Here is a 20,221-nt window from a genome sequence, read left to right on the forward strand (position 1 = left end):
AAGTTTCCCAGGTCCCTTTCCATAGTGTTTCTTTCCAGCATCTCATTCCTCACTCTGTCCATCCATACATCAAGGATTGCATTGTTCCTGGTGCAGAATCCGGCATTTTTCATTGTTAAACTTCATATTGGGTCATTGCCCTGTCTCGGAATTGTCAATACTTTGTGTGACAAATTTAATCATAGAATGTGATCAAATATTTTAGAAACCATGCAGAAGCTTTATCCAATGAAATTAATTGTGTAATTAGACTTTTTAACTTGTGAATTTCTGTCAGCATACGCTGCACAAGTGCAAGATAAACTATGGTAAAATATAACATGATGATGATGTGATATTTTTCTACTAAAAAAGATTTAAAACTCTAATTTTGGATGAGCTACTATGTATTTCTGTGACTAATATTAACAATAATGATGAAGCCATAATAAATGGAATGGTCCTACTAAACTTTTTGATTTTTCTGGATTATTAAACAATGCTGCCTAAATATTTGTGCATTCTAATAAATATAAATATTTCTTTGTAATTATTCTCTGAAATACTCTAAATAGTGAGACAATGTGAATTTAGGTCAAGTTGAACGCATTACTGTCATAAAATGGCATGGAGAGACACTGGTGTTAGGCAAAGCTGCCTAGAAATTTGGTGTCACAACTTGCAAAAAAAAGCTATTTCTTTTTGAAATATCCTTTGTTATAAATCACACTGAAACAATTTTTATTAATTTGAGCAGTGAAACAAAGTGAGTGAAATAAAACAGCTTCCCTGTTACTGCTCAGTAAATGTCAATATTCTTATCTATTTCACTAGTGCTAAAAGTGGACACCTATCTCACAAGACTTGGGGCTACAAGTGATATTTTTCAAGAGGACCAGGGATAAGCTGTCAGAGACAGAAATGGATCATGCCTTAAACATTGCTTTGGAGGAGTTTTGCCCATTGCAGCAAAAACTGTATAAAGAAGCTACAACCATGGAAACCCACCCCTCCTTGAAGATGCCTGACTAGAACATTGGACTATACCTAGATAACATAAAGGGGATACTGTCATTCAATCATCTGAGGTCTAGGGAGAAACAAACAAGGCAGAGAGAAAAGAATGCATCCACAAGAGAGCCAAATGCCAAAGGAGTTTTCTTCAATGTTTTTAGTAACATAGTATGACATTTAGTAATAAAATGTGGCTTTATCAGAAAATAGCTCTGTTATCCTCTATTGTAAATGGAGGTTGCATGATGACTTTGAAATATCAAAAAAATGTATGACTTAGTGTGACCGTGGTCACAGGGGTTTTCAGGTGAAGAGAGAGAAGAGATTGTTGACTCCTTGATCAGAAGGCTTGATTTATTATTTTATGATATATATATATATATATTACATTATAACTATACTAAAAAGAAAAAGAAAGGAAAATGTTTCCTCAGAAGCTGGCTATACTAAGAATAGAAAAGAATGATAACAAAGGCAGCTCTCTCAGACTCTGTCCAAGATAGCTCCGTCTTGATTGCCCATTAATTATAAACATCCAAGAGGGGCCAATCACAGGTGGACCTGTTGCATTCCACAGCAGCAGATAAAAATTGTTTACATTTGTTGCTGAAACTTCTCAGCTTCAGCAAGAAAATCCTAAAGAAAAGATTTCTCACAAAAGATGTCTGCGACAACTTAAGACCAAGAATGGAATGATGACTCTTTTCCAATCATCCTGAAATGCCAAGGTTCCTGTTTGATCTCCACCATGAGGCATCTGAAGACAGTCAGCAGCTGGGCTAAAAGTGATAGTCTGTAACTTCCAGTTCTTGTATCAATTTCTGTTTACCTAGAAGCAGACATTGCCATGTGTGTCCTTGTCTTCAGGTATGCCTAAACCTTTAACTCCTCCATGATAAAGGTTGTGGGAACTTTTTGCCTTTTCACAAGCTCTAAGATCTACCAACAAACTTGTAGATTTTATTTCTAAAGAGCTTTTTTCCTGAATGTGATACTGACCATGAAATACAAGCAACTAAGGAACTATTTTAATTTTTTAATAATGTTTTATTATTTTGCTGGGTTTTGCCTATTTAATTGCCTATCTGTTCATCTGACAGAGGAAAAGAGAAAATAAACTAAAATCCTGAGTCAACACTTAAAATCTTATCTCTGTATAGTTTTATTCCAAATGAGCAAATTTTCATTCTGATTCATTCAAACAAAGATTCATAACACCCAGGGTATCTAAACAAAACAAATCAAAAACAAACCAACCAAACCCAGAATGCTCTAATGCTGTGACAGTGAGGAAAACAAAATTAACAAGATGTTAAATATACATGGCCAGAACTGATGTAATTTGAAAAGGGGAAGCCATGCCAATCAACCTTTCTCTTCTCATGTCTGCCAATGACGAGGAGAGCTTTCCAAGGGAGGAATCTCCCACTCAATTTTGAGGGTCACTTACTTCGGTGTTTTTCCCTTCTAAATGATACCTGGCATTGCTGGAGGACAGATGTCATTTTGTTTTCTTTAGGGCTCAGAAACTAGAGTCTTCCCTCTATTCCTCATAAATGCATTTGCAGGTTGAATAATGGCATGATTACACAGAACATGTTACAAAAATGCATGCAAATATGGCATTTTAGGTGCTTTCAGAGTGTGTATTATTTTATTCTGGCTAAGATCCCTTGCTGAATTGCTGAGCATAATAAACTTCTTTTTTAAAGATTTTTTTGTTAAATAACACAGAGCAAGATGAAGCTTATGAAAGCATTTGAAAGAAGATTAGAACGACATGAAAAGGTTTGAGGCAGATCAGTACTGACATTATCTAGACAGCACTCGTTGTATCATGAAGCACTCCTGGAACATGCACAACTCAGTAAGTATTTCTAATCAATAAGTAAAATAAATACAGGGATTAGAAATATATATTGGCATGGTGAATGTTCTAAATTCTATGTACCTTTGACATTACATCTTCATTTTAAGCATAACTCAGTATACTTAAAGTAATGAGCAGGGTGAAAACTTTTTATAGCTATACATTGCACAGTGGGTTTCTTCTAAATTTGCTACTGTTTTTCTGATGTTTATTACATCTTGTGTTTGACATATTCTGCCTATATACGGACAAGAGCATTAAACTACTCACTTTAGTATTTTGCCAGGTACCTAGATTCAATGAAATTTGGGCAAAGACATTCATACTAGAAAAAGGTCCAGCAGAAGAAGGGTTTAGTTTTGCCAAACTAAGGACCACTCAGTCTTTTCCTACACAACTCTCACAACTGTGAAGGTTTTTCAAGTATTGTAGAAATGATTACTATGGTAGCTTCACTGACCAAGCACAACTCCCTGAAGGCTCTCTTAAAAGTTTCTTGTGGACCTGTATTGCGCTGCAAAAGTGTATTATCTAAGGAGTTAGAATGGAAGAGGCAGGAGTTACCCTATTCAAAGGAAAAACTTCTTGAAAGAGAAGTTTAGATTGGAAGGTTTATGATGCTTCAGATATCCTCAATTTCATTCTTACACCAAGATAAAATTAAGAAAAAAGCTAATGATCTCAAGAAAATGAATGTAACTCTAAGAATGCATTAGTAAAAAGAAAATGGTCAAAAAGAAGAATTTTCTAATGTTTAGTCTGTGCCATGGACAAGTAATTACTCTGAAATACTCAGCCAAGATCAGAACAGAGGTGGATTTAAGAAACCAAGAATTGTTGTTTCTACCTGCATTACGCTGAGATGTTCTCAGACAATCTGAAAACATTTCTTACCAGTGAATGGAGTCCCAAAGAGCATACTCAGTTTTAGACAGCCATTTCCTCACCTGGAATGATTTTCTGATTTCATTACTGAAGAAACATTAAAATTCTTCCCCTTTTTTCCTGTCTATTCGATGAATATTCATTGTGTGAAATAATTTATTTATAAACTTATTCAGAAATCACACACTTAATGACTTACCTCTTTTAGGGCTGCTCTGAAGAACCTGAGATCCTTTGGAAATCACCACAGGCCAGCTGCAAAAGGGTGAGTTAAATAAGATAGAGGACTGTGAACATCCAGCCTAAGGATCTTGCACTGTTCATCTTTTGTAGTTGTGGCAATTGTTATATTTTGCAGAATTGCTTAATGGACTGTAACAAAAATGTAGGAGTGTGAAAAAAAACCTAGCTAGTATTCTTAAGCACAAAGTGTCACACATATGAGAATGGTCATGTAAGATCATGTAACAACTTGCCTTTTGGCATTTCTTAGCTCTGCCTTACTAGCCTTTATGCACATCTCCAGACAAGTTTTAATGCCTTGTGTATACATATATATATATATATATATATATATGGTTACACAAACATAAATGTGTGTAAGTCTGCTCGCTGGAGCAATGCATAGCAGTATCAGAACTCTTGTGGTTCAATAGGTGTGGACAGAGATTATCACTATGAGAAAATCAGAGGTAGTTTGACACTCAGCTGAGGAATCAGCTCACATGTGATGCACAATGATTAGGTGACCTAGTTTGTATAGCTATTGAGTGGCTTCTCATTGACTAATGTGCCTCCTGAGAAATCATGTGGAAATAAAGCGTTTATGTAGAGTTTCTGGGAGCATATTTCCTAATGCCTCTCTGTAAAATTAATATGCTTGCCTATGAATATAGCTTTATAGTCCTTAAGTTAAAAAAAAAAAAGAAGTATGAGTAATAAATGTCAAAACTCTTTGCAAGTGGCCTAAATCAGCATTTCTTCATGAATACTGGTGGTGCTTTGAACTCCTTAGTTTTCTAGTGAGCTGCAGAAACAGACAGGTAAAGAAAGACTCTCTCCAAGAAACACATTATGGACATGGCAGCTTTCCACAGGGTCAGCTGCACACAAACTGCATGGTAACCTATTTGTATATTCCATAAATCACTTTGTTACTGGTTCCCAGTCTCTACTGTAAAAGAAATAGCCGTGTTCTGTGTTTTAAGTACTCCCAAACCTGAAACAACATGGTTTACAGTGGTGAATTTACTATTTAATGTCCTTAAAGGCCATCTTAAAACTAGCCAGTAATGCTGAAGCCTTTCAATTACCACTGCTTACCACAATTTGCAGTAATTACAGTTTGTTTGTTGAATTAAATGGTCGTAAATTGCAAACACAACTGAAAGAACACTCCAGCAAAAAATAAAGTTTCTGCAATCATTATTTTTTAAGCTAGAGCAAAGAAAGTGGTGGGGAGAAAATTTGTTTAGGTTACCTACTCTGGAGCATTTTCAAAACAGTTGACATAAAGGAGCTCTGATCTTCTATCTTTCTGGTATAAGCCAGGAGTAACCCCAGCATCAGTGGTTACGCAGACATAAAAGCAGTGGGCATGAGAATAGAAGAGTCACTGTTTTCCAGATGGGAGACCATTACCCAGCTTTGCTACAGGATGTGTTTTGCAGTTCTACTTACACTGCAGTAAAAGAGCCTAACCTCAGTGTCAGTCACAAAAAAGTTAGTCATGGTTTTTCAGAGTCTTTTTTTTCAGCAAAGTAATTATCTGTGACCAAGTTAAATGAGATACTTTGTCACTAAGGTTAGATGGAAGTTTTGGAAATCCTCAACCACTGCGAAATTTCACACATTTTGAACCCATGATGTTGATTCATATGTTCATCTCATTTGAACGTTCAACACATTTGAACCCATGATGTTGATGAGATGAAAACAATCATATGTAGCCGGCTCATGCCTCATCCTGGGGCATGAGCTGGCTACATATGAACGTTTTCATCTCTCATGGTAAAAATTATGTGGAGACCCCAAGTCATCTGTTCATTATATGACAGAAAATGCTACTTTGAGCTTAATTTGAAAAGAGTAAATGAGATTCAGGTTTTCAAAAAATTACTTCAGGCATGAGCATGTTGGTTCAGCTTGAGAGCAATGGGAGTTCAGGAATGTGGAAAAGTCCAAAATAGGAAACAGAAGTTCACAATCCAAGAAGTCTGAAAGCTCAGGTGGTTTGTGAAATTGGTGCTTTATATGAAGCTAGTGGACAACATGACTTTCAGCAGAAAGTCAGTCCTTACTAGTAGAGGTATTCCTTGCTATACTTTACAGCTGGAAAACCAGGATGTTTATCCTACCTCATCACTTACATGAGGCCAGACAGCCAGACTAAATTTTATCCTACCTGCCCCACTTTAAAACACTTCAAGAGTTTTATTACATGATGTAAAATACCATTATGATATACTTACCAAGACCATCACATCTTCTTGTGGGAATTTTAGAAATAATTTGTGGCCGATCAGAATACTTCATGTAGAAAAATATATTAAACCCAATATGAAACTAGCAGTAACAAATATTCTTAGGCAGCTGAAAACATGACAGCAGAACACTTTAGCCCTTGGATAACCATTTGGGTCTCTGTCAGAAATTGCTTTGGAGAACAGCAACACAATTTTAAAATTCTTTGTCCCTACCTATTGAATTGCTTGTGTACAGTTTTCAGCAGTCAGTGAAAAACCAGGCTGAGATGGAAATAAGGAAAGGAAAGAAAAAAAGTTTGGTATTGTTGTGTGGGTGGTTTTGATTAGAGTTGGCAGCCATTTTAAATGAGATGTATCTTCCAGAAGAAAAGACAGTTTTACTCAGGGAAGATGCCTGTGATACAAGAATAAGACCTTTGACTTGTGATGGGCAAATCTAGTGAAAAATATAAGTGCTTATTACATGCATTTTCAAACCTTTGAAGATCTCCCTCAATCTCACTCCTCCTCTCAGACGCAGCATAGGCGTTTTTAAGTAGAGGTTCCTTTCTGTTCTTCATACAGCACAGCATCCCTGATTACAGCTAATTATTTATGCCAGAGTGCATAGAACAATCCAAAGTCTGAGATTATTCAAGAGGCCCAAAAATTTGCCCCATATACACCAGTTGGAAAGGGAACCTTTTTAGACTATTAGTCAACCTCCTGCACTGAGGGCTTCCTGGAACCTGAACTATTTTCTGTGCTTTTCCTGCTACATTAAAAGCAACTCAAATGTTTGAAAATATTTCTGTCTTAAAAAGCAGTGTGTCAGGGAACCCCTGTATTCTTATTCGAATGACCCAATTCATTCTGCTGGGTTCTAAACATTTTTGAAAATTAATCTCTTTCCCACAGTGATATCACTAGTTATAGGTAGAATTTTCAAAATATTTTAAAGCACTGGTTATGTGCTATACACTGCTGGTGTAAAACAAAGGATCAGGCTTGTCTCTAGTGTGAGTGGTGTCAATCCTGTCAACAGTGGAGGAGACCTCATTTTGCCTGCCCTCTTGGCAATCCTGAGCACTGACTGCATGCCGACTGCACCAGTACCTATGTGGAGGCCATATAGCTGCACTAGCACAGCGTGGAGCCTCAGAAAATACATCTTGCCTTTTCAACAAGGCTTATGAGATTGGACTGCATGCCTGCTAGCTGCAGATACATGGCTCCTGGTTTTGAGGCCAGTTTATGCCTAGCTGGCTCAGAGCACAGACAGGACAAACTTGAGCCTGCTTGCAAAATACCTCATTGATCTTTTGTCTGTCAATTCAGCAGGGGAGAGGCAGAGCATCACAGTAGTTCCCTTGAAATCTGCAGAAGATCTGATACAAAGAACATACACAATAATTTTTTTTTAAAAAAAGGAAAAATGCAAGTATCCTGGGGAAATTTTTCTTTCAGTGGATGTTACATAGTTGTTAACCCTTCCATTATCTGATTTCTTCACTGTTCCCCTTCTATTTCCTTATTCCACATTTGTGAGTATAAATTGCACTCTACTAAATGTCAAGTTGCTGCAAGTTGAACAGCTTACACCCACATACACCTGTTTCCAGACCAACAAATACATGATATGTAACTTACACCATTGCTAACTTATGATTGAATTTGGCAGTATTTTTATTCATTTATTAAATTTTTTATGTACCCTAGGGTGAATATATACATATGTGGCTCTCACTGGCTCTGGTCTCACTCCTTTTAATCCTTCTTCACTGAAACATTAAATAGCTAGATTTGCAGAATCCTCAGGTATGACAGAACAGATGCTGCTGGTGCAGTTTAATGATGGGGGATGCAGCATTCATGGCTCAATGCATACAGCACAAGACTGGAGAATTACTTTGGTGTTTCCATACATCTATTTGCAAGTGGACACCAAGTCTAGCCAATTCAGACATGTTCAAACAAAGGTTCGTGGGGTTAAAAAAGTGGGAATGGGATTTTGCAACAATGTAGAGGAGTGAGTATGAAAAAATGCAACCCAAGGACATCTTCTGGACTGGGCCTGAAACAGGGCAGAGTATGTGGCATAAAAATAGAAAGTTCTAAAAATAGAAGTTGCAGTGAAAAGATGGGAAAAAACCTGGAGCTCAGCAAAGCTTTTGACACTGTCTCCTGCAGCAGACTCCTGGTAAAGCTGGCAGCCCACGGCTTGGACAGGAGCACTCTTTGCTGGGTTAGGAACTGGCTGGATGTCTGAGCTCAGAGAGTGGTGGTGAATGGTGCTGCATCCAGCTGGGGCCTGTCACCAGTGGTGTCCCTCAGGGATCTGTACTGGGGCCAGTCCTGTTCAGTGTTCTCATTGATGATCCAGTTAACGGAATTGAGTCCACCATCAGTAAATTTGCAGATGACACCAAGCTGGGAGTGTGTGTCAGTCTGTTGGAGGGTAGGAGGGCTCTGCAAAGCAACCTGGACAGGCTGGATAGATAGGCTGAGTCCAATAATGAAGTGAAGTTTAATAAGTCCAACTGCCGAGTCCTGCACTTTGGCCATAACAATCCCCTGCCACACTATGGGCTGGGGAGGGTGTGGTTGGACAGTGCCCAGGTAGAAAGGGACCTGGGGGTACTGGTCAACAGCCAAGTGAATATAAGCCAGCAGTGTGCCAGGTGGCCAAAAAGGCCAATGGCATCCTGGTCTGTATCAAGACCACGGAAGTAATTCTTCCTCTGTACTCAGCACTGGCGAGGCAGTACCTTGAGTACTGTGTCCAGTTCTGGGCCCCTTGCTTCAGGAAGGATGTTGAGATACTCAAACAGGTCCAGAGGAGGGCAACAAGGCTGGTGAAGGTCTTGGAATACAAGCCCTCTGAAGAATGGCTGAGGATGGTAGGGTTGTTTAGCCTGGAAAAAAGGAGACTAAGGGGTGACCTTATCACTCTCTACAACTACCTGGGAGGTGGTTATAGTCAGGTGGGGATCTTCTCCCAGGAAACAACTGACAGAATGAGAGGGCACAGTCTTAAACTGTGCCAAGGGAAATTTAGGCTAGATATTAGGAAAAAAATTTCTTCACTGAAAAAGTGATTGGGCACTGGAATTGTCTGCCCAGGAAGGTGGTGGAGTCACTGTTCCTGAAGATGTTTATAAAAGGACTGGATGTGGCACTCAGTGCCACAGTTTAGTTGATAAGGTGGTGTTAGGTCATAGGTAGGACTTGATGATCTCAAAGGTCTTTTCAAACCTAGTTAATTCTGTGGCTCTGTGATTCTGTGATGAATCTTTAAATGTCAAATCCAAACCTTAAAATGTAAAATCAAACAAAGTAGTTCACTTTTTGTAGTGTATAAATAGAGAACAACCTTACTGTTTTCTTTCTTCCGTGTGATATCATGCTTACAATTTTCCATTCATGTGAGCATAATGTTTCTGGAATCTATTGGTGCAATCTATTTAAAACAATTTTCCAATCAAGCTATATCCTAGAGATGGAAGTTGAAGCTATATTTAAAAAAAAGAATTTAATATTCATCAGTGCATAAAATATAGTAGTTCCTGAAACATATTTTAAACTCAATTGATCAACTTCACCATTAAATCCCTGTCAAACAACCATGAAAATGGATTATCTAGCTTTAATTCTTTTCCGATACCTTAATGGGAACTTTGTATATAGCATTATGCATATGTTAATATATAAACATAATACGTATTTATTTGTGAGGGAAAAAATCTAATGTGGGACATCAGTGATGATATTCAGTGATGGCTTTTGCTCTTTAATCTGTTGTATTTCTGGAAAATATTTAATTGCTTCTTACATCTCTTCTGAGTTGAGAGGATTTTTCATGGTCAATGATGTGGTTCATCTAATCTGTGAAATGTCATATTTCAGACATGACTTCTTTATTGACGTTGTGTTTATCATAACTCATTCTTGATCCATTCTGAAGTAGAAGGGATGGATTTGCATAAACCAGCCTCACACCTTAATGATTCTTCACAAAGTTGTAACTCTCCTCAATTTGATTGCATCTGCTCCTGGTCTATTCTTTACTGGGCCTAAACCTCAAAATTGTGTCTTTAGGATTGATGCCAACTAAAGGTACGCACAAAGGATTACTTCAGCCCAGAAAGACTTGCCAGGCTGCCCTCTGTCGTGGTTTCACATTGACAGGAAGTAGGTTTTTTTGGGATATGCTGTGGTTACCAATAGATGTTCAGATTTTAATACTGGCACCTGATGTAGCCACGGAGGTTCGGACATGCCTCTGAGGACACACAGGGGTTAAAAACCAGAGCTTCGGCCCTGGGAGCTTCTCTTGGGACTTCGAGGGAAAGAGGTCGGATCTCCCTCCCCCGTCCAGCTGCTGCTGCTGGGCAGGCAAGGGGCAGCCTGCGGTAGGCCTGGGCCTGGACAGAGATGGGGGGTGAGGAGACCTTTGAGGATGGAAGGGTGGAAGAGCACCAAGAGACATCGGGCAGCCACCCCCCCCCCCCCCCCAGGAGAGAGAGAGGGAGAGCCGGCATCTGAATTTGATAGCGGCAGGCCCAGGAGCAGAAGGGGGGGGAGTGCGGCGAGAAGGTGCCCGGCAGGGCAGCGTGGGAGTTCCGGAGCTCTGGGACAGGCAGAGACTGAAATTTTTAACCCTTTTCTTACATGATAGAAACCTTGCAAATGCTGATCCTCCTGGAGCTGAATGAGAAGAGAGATAGGAAATGAGATAAGAGGGGATGGGCCACGAGGGAAGTGCAGAAGACTCTTGAGTGGGGGGAGAGATGACGGAGTGGCCTTTTGGCTGGACTTTTCTTGTGTGGCCATAGACGGAACCATTTTTTTTCCCTGTGACGCAGAGACTGCATTTTGGGGGTGGCAGTGCCTCAGAACCGGGAGGGTTCAGTGTGGGTACTCCTCGGCCCCAGGGGGTGAAAAATTGAGGGGGACAGATGTCCCGAAGGAGAGACTGTGCCTTTTTTGGAGTGAGACAAGGCATCCTTAAAAGACAACCCTAGGAGCAGCTCTGATCCATGCACAGTGGTGAGAGCACTGGGCATGGAAAGAAGATGTCACGATGGCAAAAGGACTTTCCGGGCGGTGCTGAGTGACATGGAAGCACACAAGGTTTCAGCGTGTTTCCAGGGGAAGCCTATGGTGCAAGAAGGACTCCTCTCCTCTTGATGAACTGAAGACTGAGTATTCTAAAGGGTGGTGCCAGACTGAGAGTTGGTGATTTGGGGGAATGTATCGGACTGGGGATCCCACACTGTCGGCCGCCATCTTGGCTACCAAAGGCCCACAACACCGGGCCTGGCCTGACAACCCAAGGCCCCGCTCCTCTGCCAGAGACCAAGTTCCCTCTTCTGGAGAGGAGAGGGAAGGTTCATCCCACCTTCAGCATGAGCCTGAGGATTCTTGGATGAGGATGCGGAAGCTGGCGGCTGAAGAGGGGGACTGGGAATCGGTAGCTAAAATACAAGCAGCGCTGGCGCAGTACCAGAGGGGGCTAACCCCCCATGGGAAGCTGTCACACACGGGGAGGTGAAAGACCTTTGTAAAGCAGCGAAAGACCATGGGAGGGGCTCACCGTATTTTAATAATTTGTTAAATGCCATCTTCACTGCACATGTTATGGTGCCTCACGATCTGCTCCATTTTATGCACATCCTACTTTCTCCCACTGAAATTATTCTGTGGGAAGAAATGGGGAAAAAACTAATAAAACAATTATTAAAAGACTATACTAGGGAAGACAGGCGGACACACATAACATTAGTCCATCTAGCCAGTGAGGAAGATTTCACAAAACCTCATTCAAAAGACCTTCCCAGAGCTCTGTTAGAAGAGATAAAAGTGCTGCAAAGACAGCTCTCAAGCAGACACCCAATGGAACAACACCTACTCTAGATTTCACAGACATTCTGCAGGGACCTGGGCAATCCTTTCTAAAATGTATTGACCACCTTCCACAAGCAATAGAGAAGCAAAGTGAACATCCAAAAGCCAAGAAGGAACTGCCTCCTAAACTTGCTGAAACAAATGCTAACAACACCTGTAAAGACATTTTACCATCTCTACCCCTCAACAGAAAGCCTACCATTGCACAAATGGTCGTGGCATGCACCATTAGGGCATCCTTATACTGTGATGCTAGCCGAGATAATGCTTCCTGTCATGGTGTAGTAGAGGTGCTAGTAGCCTCTCAGGTTATTCCCTGGCACACACATGAAAAAGGACCTTGCTTTAAATGTGGAGAGATGAGGCATTCTCAATAGAATTGTAAAAATACAGGCTATTACGAGGGACCTTCTAGCTGTGACAGCCACTGTCCTCACTGCCCCCCACGTCCACATGCTTTACAACATCAGCAAAACTGGTGGCCTGCGGGAAACCCCACACAGACACAGAAAGGCCCCGCACGATGACACCAAATGCGAGGCCGTTCCGCCATACTCTCCCCAACACCGTGGAGAACCAGCACAGCGACCTTCTCAGATCCAGCGGGACAGCTCGATCACTGCGGAAAACTCGACAGAAGACAGTTCTGCCCTGGAACCTAAAGGCAGCTGGTAGGGGCCTTTTCTATTTCAATCCAGGATATTTATGTTCACCATACACCAACAGGCAAATACAGGCCTGAAGAACGGCCCAGAGACATTTTGATTTAAACCAACATCAGGGAAGGGATGGAGACACTCACTCTACTACCTGAGGTAGTCACCTTGACGTCTTTGCAGGAGATAACTCTCCAGGCTCTATGCTTAGACCCTCCCCTTTTCATTGCAAAAGAAACAGTTAGAGCCAGAGCCATCTTCCTACGGGACATGATCACCACACCAGTTGATCCAATGGTGATGTGGGCACAGACAACAGGCAGAAACAGACCCATTCCAAAGTGTGCTTTGTCATGTAAAGGGAGCAAGAGATGTCTTTCAGGACTATTAGATACAAGACCTTATGTCACTATAATTTACTGCTCTGATTGGCTAAAGAATGGCCCCTGGTTCCAACTGCTCTGGTAAGTATTAGCTACCAGGGGAGCCTCTACCAGCTTCTGGAGTCAAGGTACCATCTGCAGGGAAGGTCCTGAGGGCACAGTTGCTACAGTAAGATCCTTTGTCACCCCGGCACCAATAACAATTTGAGATAAAAGACCTCTTGTCCCAAAGGGGGACAGGGCCAGAGATCCTATCAACACCTCAGGATTTCTAGACGGCACCACAGAGCAGCGCGCCACACTTCAGTCAACCTGGAAGACCAACGACCCCATATGGGTGGATCAGTGGCCCCTCCCAGGCAGAAAGTTAAAGGCCCTGCAGTCCCTCGTGCAGGAGCAGCTGTCTGTGGGCCACATTGGACCATCTACTAGCCCCTGCAATGCACCTGTCATTATCATATGAAAGCCTGGCAAAGACAAGAGGCGGCTCCTGCAGGACCTCAGGAAAATCAACGAGGTCATCGAGGACATGGGTGCCCTCCAGTCCAGCCTGCCCTCAGCCTCCATGATACCTCGAGATTGCCGATGGTGCCGCATGCCGTAGTTGTGGGTAGCAGTTTTTGGAGTCCTTCTGTTTTTTGGATATCTTCTTTGCCATTTAGGCTGTGATTGATGGAGCCTGAGCATAGGAAGAGCATTGCTTTGAAGGTTGCATGGGTTGAGATGTGAAGGAAGGCTAGTTCAGGGAGGTTTAGTCCAATTGTACCTATGATTACACTGTTATTGGCAGATGGTTGATATAGATCTTAATGACTACTTTTTTGACACCCCCATGCAGCCCAATGACACCCTCCTTGTTTGCCTTTTCCGTCACTAGATCGACAAGCACCTTTACAGAGGTATCAGTGGACTGTATTCTTTCAAATAATGAAGAGTAGCCCAAATATTTGTCAATGACTTGAAGTCCTATTTATCTCGCCCTAATGCTAATCGTTTTCCGTTATATGGACCATATAATGAACATCCCAATGCTATCATTTTTCATTACATGGACGACACAGTCGTTTGTGCAGAAGCTCAATTCATTTTGGATGTTGCAGTACAAGATGTCATCACTGCGATACAGGAGAAAGGTTTTTAAGATTGCAGCAGATAAAGTTCAAAGGACAGCCCCTTGGAAGTGTCTCGGCCTAAAAACTGCAGAGAGAACCATCACACCACAAACACTGCAAATCAAGGACAAGCCAAAGACTCTGCCAGAACTCCACCAGCTCTGTGGAAGCATCAGTTGGCTATGTTCACTGCTGGGATCCACCACAGAAGATCTCACGCCACTGTTCCTGCTGCTCCTTAAAGGCAGTGAAGGACTCGATTCCCATGATCACCGGCATTGGAGGCAGAAGCAGCTGTACAAAAGGTCTCCTGGGTGATTCAAACTAAATAGGCACACAGATACCACCCTAATTTTCCTTTCTCCCTGGCAATCCTTGGTGTAAGTCCAAAATTCCATGCATTATTCTTTCAGGGGGACTCAACTATCTCAGATGCCCTGAAAATAATTGATTGGGTTTTCAGATGACACCAACCTACTAAAATGATAACAACCCAACAGAAAGTTATTGCACAACTTATCAGGAAAGCTAGAAAGTGTCTGTGCTCCCTTGCAGGAACAGACATTGTGAATATATAATTAGTTCTCACTCCAGAGCACCTCAATTGCCTACTTCAAACATCTGAACCACTGCAATATGCCTTAGATAGATTTTGGACAGGCAAGGATCAGTCACCAATTCTACCATCAAAACATTCCTGTGCTGCACACAATGTTCAAAATTACCTGAGACGCGGCAAGATCCCTTGTAGCCACCTTCCCCAACTGTCAGGAACATGGCCTTGCTTCTCTCAGAGCTGCAGTCAATCCAAGAGGACTAGAGAGTCTCCACATCTGGCGATCAGACACCACACACCAAGCCCCTTCTGGAAGACTAAAGTACATCCACGTCTCAATCGACACCTTTTCCACTGGGATTTTTGCCTCTGCCCATGCTGGAGAAAAATCAAAGACGTTATAAAACATTAATTTTTAAGTTTTTCCGCCTAAGCATATCCACAGGAACTTTAAACTGATAATGCTCTTGCTTATACCTTGCACTGATTCCAACAAGTTTCTAACCACTGGGGTATAAAACATGTCACAGGCATACCACACTCCAACACAGGACCGTCCCAAGCCGAGAGGGCCCACTGATCCACCCAAAGGATCCTTGATCAACTGAGCTGGGGAGTCCAGATATTCTCTCCCATTGAGACACTGGCCAAGGCCTTTTACGTATTCAACTTTTTGAACAACCCATTTATGGAGCCAACTCCCCCAGTCATCAGGCAGTTTACTAATTCAGCTGCAGCCCAATTAAAAGAACAGCCACCTGTGTTGATCAAAGACCCTGAATCTAAACAAATTATCGGCACCTTCCCATTGATTACTTGGGAAAGAGAAGATACCCTTGTCTCTACAGAAACACTCTTAAGGTGGATCCCAGCAAAATACATTAAAATTCTTTCTGGGAACCGCGAGGCAAACACCAGAGCTACCATCAGAAGAACAGAATGGAAGCCTAAGAGAGACAGCAGCAGCCTGGAAAAGAACAAGGAGAAGGACAGAAGAAGATCTCCTAAGCAGCGTTGACCACACACACCAAGACCAAGATGGCTCAGACATCATTAACCAGGATATATGACTTAACATTTGTAAAAATTATATTTTAGCAATGATATATGATTCTTCTAAAAAGCTGTGTTCACACCCTTGCCTTACAGAAGAGAAAGTTTAGTGGGACCACAACTTAAGTTCCACCTTCTAATCTCTTCATCTGTTTACTTTAAGGACACCCAAGCCTCCAGATACTAAATTACCAAAGTCAGAGGATGCTGCCATTGGTTGCTGCTGCAGCACGAATCTGGATGCTCCTCACTGAGCCGCATGCCTTCAGCTGGGTGCTTCCACGGACAAGCCACAATTTCTTGTCCCTGGCCATGCCTGTCAGGCATTTGAAGGCAGGTGTTTTTTCTACCTGCTATCATATAGGGAGTCCGTATACCAGGGCGTCCAGCTGCTAAAAGATCAAGGAAACAAGATCCAGATAGAAGGCAACAACGACTGGTTCACTGGACTTTTCAAATATTGGGGGATGAAAGGCTGGCTTTCATCTTTAGTTAAGACTGTCGTGTGGGCTTTGTTTTTTGTATTCATTGTGTTGGTTATTTTATCCTTTTTTGCTAAATGCCTGCAAAACTCTATAGCAGAAGCCTTTTTTATAGATAACAAAAAGGGGGAGATGTGAGGGCCCAGGGGCCTATCACTGGAACTGTAATACCTCAGGGCAAAGTGAGCAAGGGAAAAGAGAGACACCGCTCTGAATGCAATGTTGTCGCCCATGGGCATTTGCAGGCTCTTGGCGTTTTATTGGCATCACCCGGTTCAACTGCTGTATTTTCCTTATATGTATTCCCCCTAGAATGTCCTCGCCTCTCCTGTACCGTTTCAGTCCTGGCTCTTTCCACTGCTCCCCGGCTTTTCCCCCCAGTTTTCCCTCAGAGTGCCAAGCCCCATTTTGTCTCCGTTCCTGGACCCTCTTCAGGGCAATCCACTGATATGTTTGCAGTTCCACACAAAGATCCCCCACTCGCCTCGTTCACCAGCAGTTTAAGCAAGCGTCCTCCCAGCTCTGCATGTGCAGGTCACACACAGAGGTTGGCTGTGGGCAGGCTGCAACAGAGAACCTGAGCGCACCAGGGAACCTGGCCTCTAAGAAAAGGCACGAATCCCGCAACCCACCAAAGAAAAGACATGCATGTCTCTACTTTTTCCTCATCCTCTCAGTCCTCATGCCACTTTCCCCATTTTTTCTGACTGGGAATTTGGCTTCTCTCTCTCCTGTCTGCAGGTCCAGCCACACGTATGACCCTGCAGGAACAGCCTGACCCACAGGGAAGTGGAGGAGCACACTTTGTCAGGAACTTTAGAGACAGGACAAGGAAAAATGGGATCAAACTGCAAGAGGTGGAAGGGAGTAGATAATAGGGAAGAAGTTCTTGACTCTCAGGGTGCATGTCCCTGACACAGGGACCAGTGCAGAGAGGCTGTGGATGCCCCATCCCCAGCAACATCCAAGGCCAGGTGGGACAGGGGCTGCAGCAACCTGCTGTGCTGGGAGCTTGCTCAGCTTGGATCCACAGGATCTTTAGAGACCCTTCCAAGCCAAACCATTCAAGGATTTGATCATTCTGCCATCCCCACCTCCCACTGCGCAGCAGCCCTGAAATTCAGTGACATCACAGCTCCCAGAGGGTTCCAGGTGGAACGTCCAGCACCTGGAAACGAGCACAGCAGACACTTCACCGGCTGCCAGGGGTCAGTTGCTGCTCAGTCTGCGCTCTGACCCTGAGCGCTGAGCTGTTGCTGCTGCCTGGGCCTTTCCTGCCGCCTGCTCTGGAGTGCCAATCCCAGCAGGATGTGCTCTGCTGTGCCCATGGAGGGCCCCTTAATAGCTCAGGAAAGAGGCAAATAAATCATGTAAATCATCATCTGGTCCTAGTACAGGGATAATAAATTCTTTTTGAAATTGTGTAACTCTGAATGATCACTTACTACTTAAAACTCACTTTTTTTATCTTAATGCAGATTTGCATTCAAATGGCACTTCAGGCCATTTAGTAAAGCCATAAAGTAAACACATTTCATTTTTCTTGGCATCTAATCATGATCCAGTTGTGGCAAAGAGAGGGAATAGCATGCCAAGCACCAAGGCTCTCCTGGACAGTTCTTGACCAAGAGTGTACCCAGAAGCCAGGTTTATATATATATAAACAAACAATGCAATAGGTTTTGGACCTCAGATTTAACCACGTGAATTATCATTACAATTCAGGCTTAGTAGAGCATTTACTTGGCATAGAAGTGTGCAGCATAACCAGCCCCCACAAGCAAAGTGCCTTTTGAGCTGTGTGTTTTGGGAAATGAACACAGGGATGTTTTTGCTTTGGTGTTTGCTAGTTTCCCAAGGAAGCCAGGCTTGCATACTCATCCTCTATATATTTGTGTTTCACTTCACCAATTTCAGTCAAATTTGATGGAGAGGAAGAGGCATTAAGAAATGGATTTTTCATTAAGCTTGTGCAAAAAGTGATGTGATTAGAGGAAGATAGGTTCTTAATACTGTAATTTCAGGGAAAGTTGTATCATGAGCTCAGGTCTTGTTGGACATAAGAAAATCCAGAAAGAGAGAAGCTGTTCTACATAATCTACTCACCAGAAGTGCTTTAGTCATAGCTCACACTGTATTAGGCACTACAGAATTAATTGCTCAATCAAGATTCTTCTCAGACATGAATATGTATGCATCTAGTGAAGTACAAGTTCACTTCCCATATGATTAGAGCTTTCCCAAGAGTCTGCATGTCTATCCCTCACTACTTTTCATTTCTATTCAGTTGAAAGACCAGTCATAGGATCCCAAGTGACTGAAACTCATAATTCTGCTTTTAATGTACATTTAAGATATACAGGCTGTGAAACTTGGCAGTGCTTTAAGTTCTTCCCTACTTTGAGTAGCTGGCAATTAACTGGAGATTTGTACATGTGAAGTGTTCCAGCGTGGGAGTTCCTCAGTGAAGTGTAAAGGAAAGTATGACTATGGGTGGGAATGCAATACTTCACATTTTATTTTAAATTTATTGCCCACAGTAGTGACATTAACACTAAATGGAAGCAAATTGGTGATTGCCTCTTCAAGACTTTAGACTGTTGTGGAATTGGAGGAAATGAAGACTCAGTGTTGGATCTGGAGGAAAGCACTGCCTTGTGGAAAGGAGGAGGAGGTAAGTTCTATTAGATTGGTTTTCTGTTTCTAAAGTTATGTAAGGTTATTTGCTCTTTTATTTGGCCAGAGTTTTATAGTGGCTACAGTCCCTTCCAAGTTTCCTTGTGAGGGAAAACATACCAAAGGTATATGAGGTGTGCTAAATCAAAGCTGTATTTTGAGGGTTTTGCACCTTCAGGGCTGCACTGAGAAACTCTGTCATACATCATTCACTAAAAAAGGTAGAAGTGAGGGACTCTCCAGATGCTCTCTAGAGCAGATTATGAAAATAGTAAGTTCATGAAGATCCATTTTCACATAATGCTACTTATATTTAATATGTGATTCCTTTGACTTACTTTATAGAATATTGTAATGTTGGCACACAGCAAGGTAAGGTTTGTGATGATTACTGCATTACAGAAACTGATGCTTTTTATTTCAACCTTCTGAATCTCTGTAAATCTTAAAAAGACATTAATTCAGCTTACTCTAAAATTACCAATTCCTGGATCAAATTTAGCAATTAATGTCTACCTGAGCTAATGGTAGAACTGGGCACATGTAGCCAGTAAAAGAGAATGTATGTGAAGAAAGTGTTAAAGGGCTTTTGGACTTAAAAGAGATTTTGGGGAAAAGCATTGAATTAGACTAAAGTACTTCCAGGCAATTCACAGTCTTGATATTACCTGAACCACATTAAATTGCTCAAATTCTGTTGTCAGAGACTTCCTGCCCTTCCAGGTCTGTAGGTATGCAAGCAGCATATAATCTACTAAGCTGTAAATTTATCATGGCTGTATTCCTAACTACCCTGATGTCTGTCTATACATTGTTATTCCATGTATTACTAATAGCTCAAAATCAGCCACAAAGAAATTTAACTTGCCACTGAGAAGGAATTGCATGTTTTTCCCCCCTTAAACCTAAAGGAAGTCTTTGAACTGAAAGCCAAACATCTCAAATTCTGGAGTATCTGGAGCTTGCTACTCCCTTCCTCACAGTACACTGAGATTGATGCTAAGCGTTCATATCCTTAATGTTTAGTTTTTAAAATTTAATTGTATGCTGTTAATGGTTGGTATTGAAAACGGTACGTAGCTGGGAAGTTACAAACACCCAACTCCTTTTTAAACCACTCAAGAGATGTCACTGAAGAGCCGGAACCGTGGATTAGCGGTTCGTGACGGCTGTTTTACCGCTT

The sequence above is a fragment of the Melozone crissalis genome, unplaced genomic scaffold, assembly GCF_028551555.1.
Source record: "Melozone crissalis strain CALT ecotype California unplaced genomic scaffold, PUWL_Pcris_2 ptg000148l_1, whole genome shotgun sequence".
Lineage (NCBI taxonomy): Eukaryota > Metazoa > Chordata > Aves > Passeriformes > Passerellidae > Melozone > Melozone crissalis.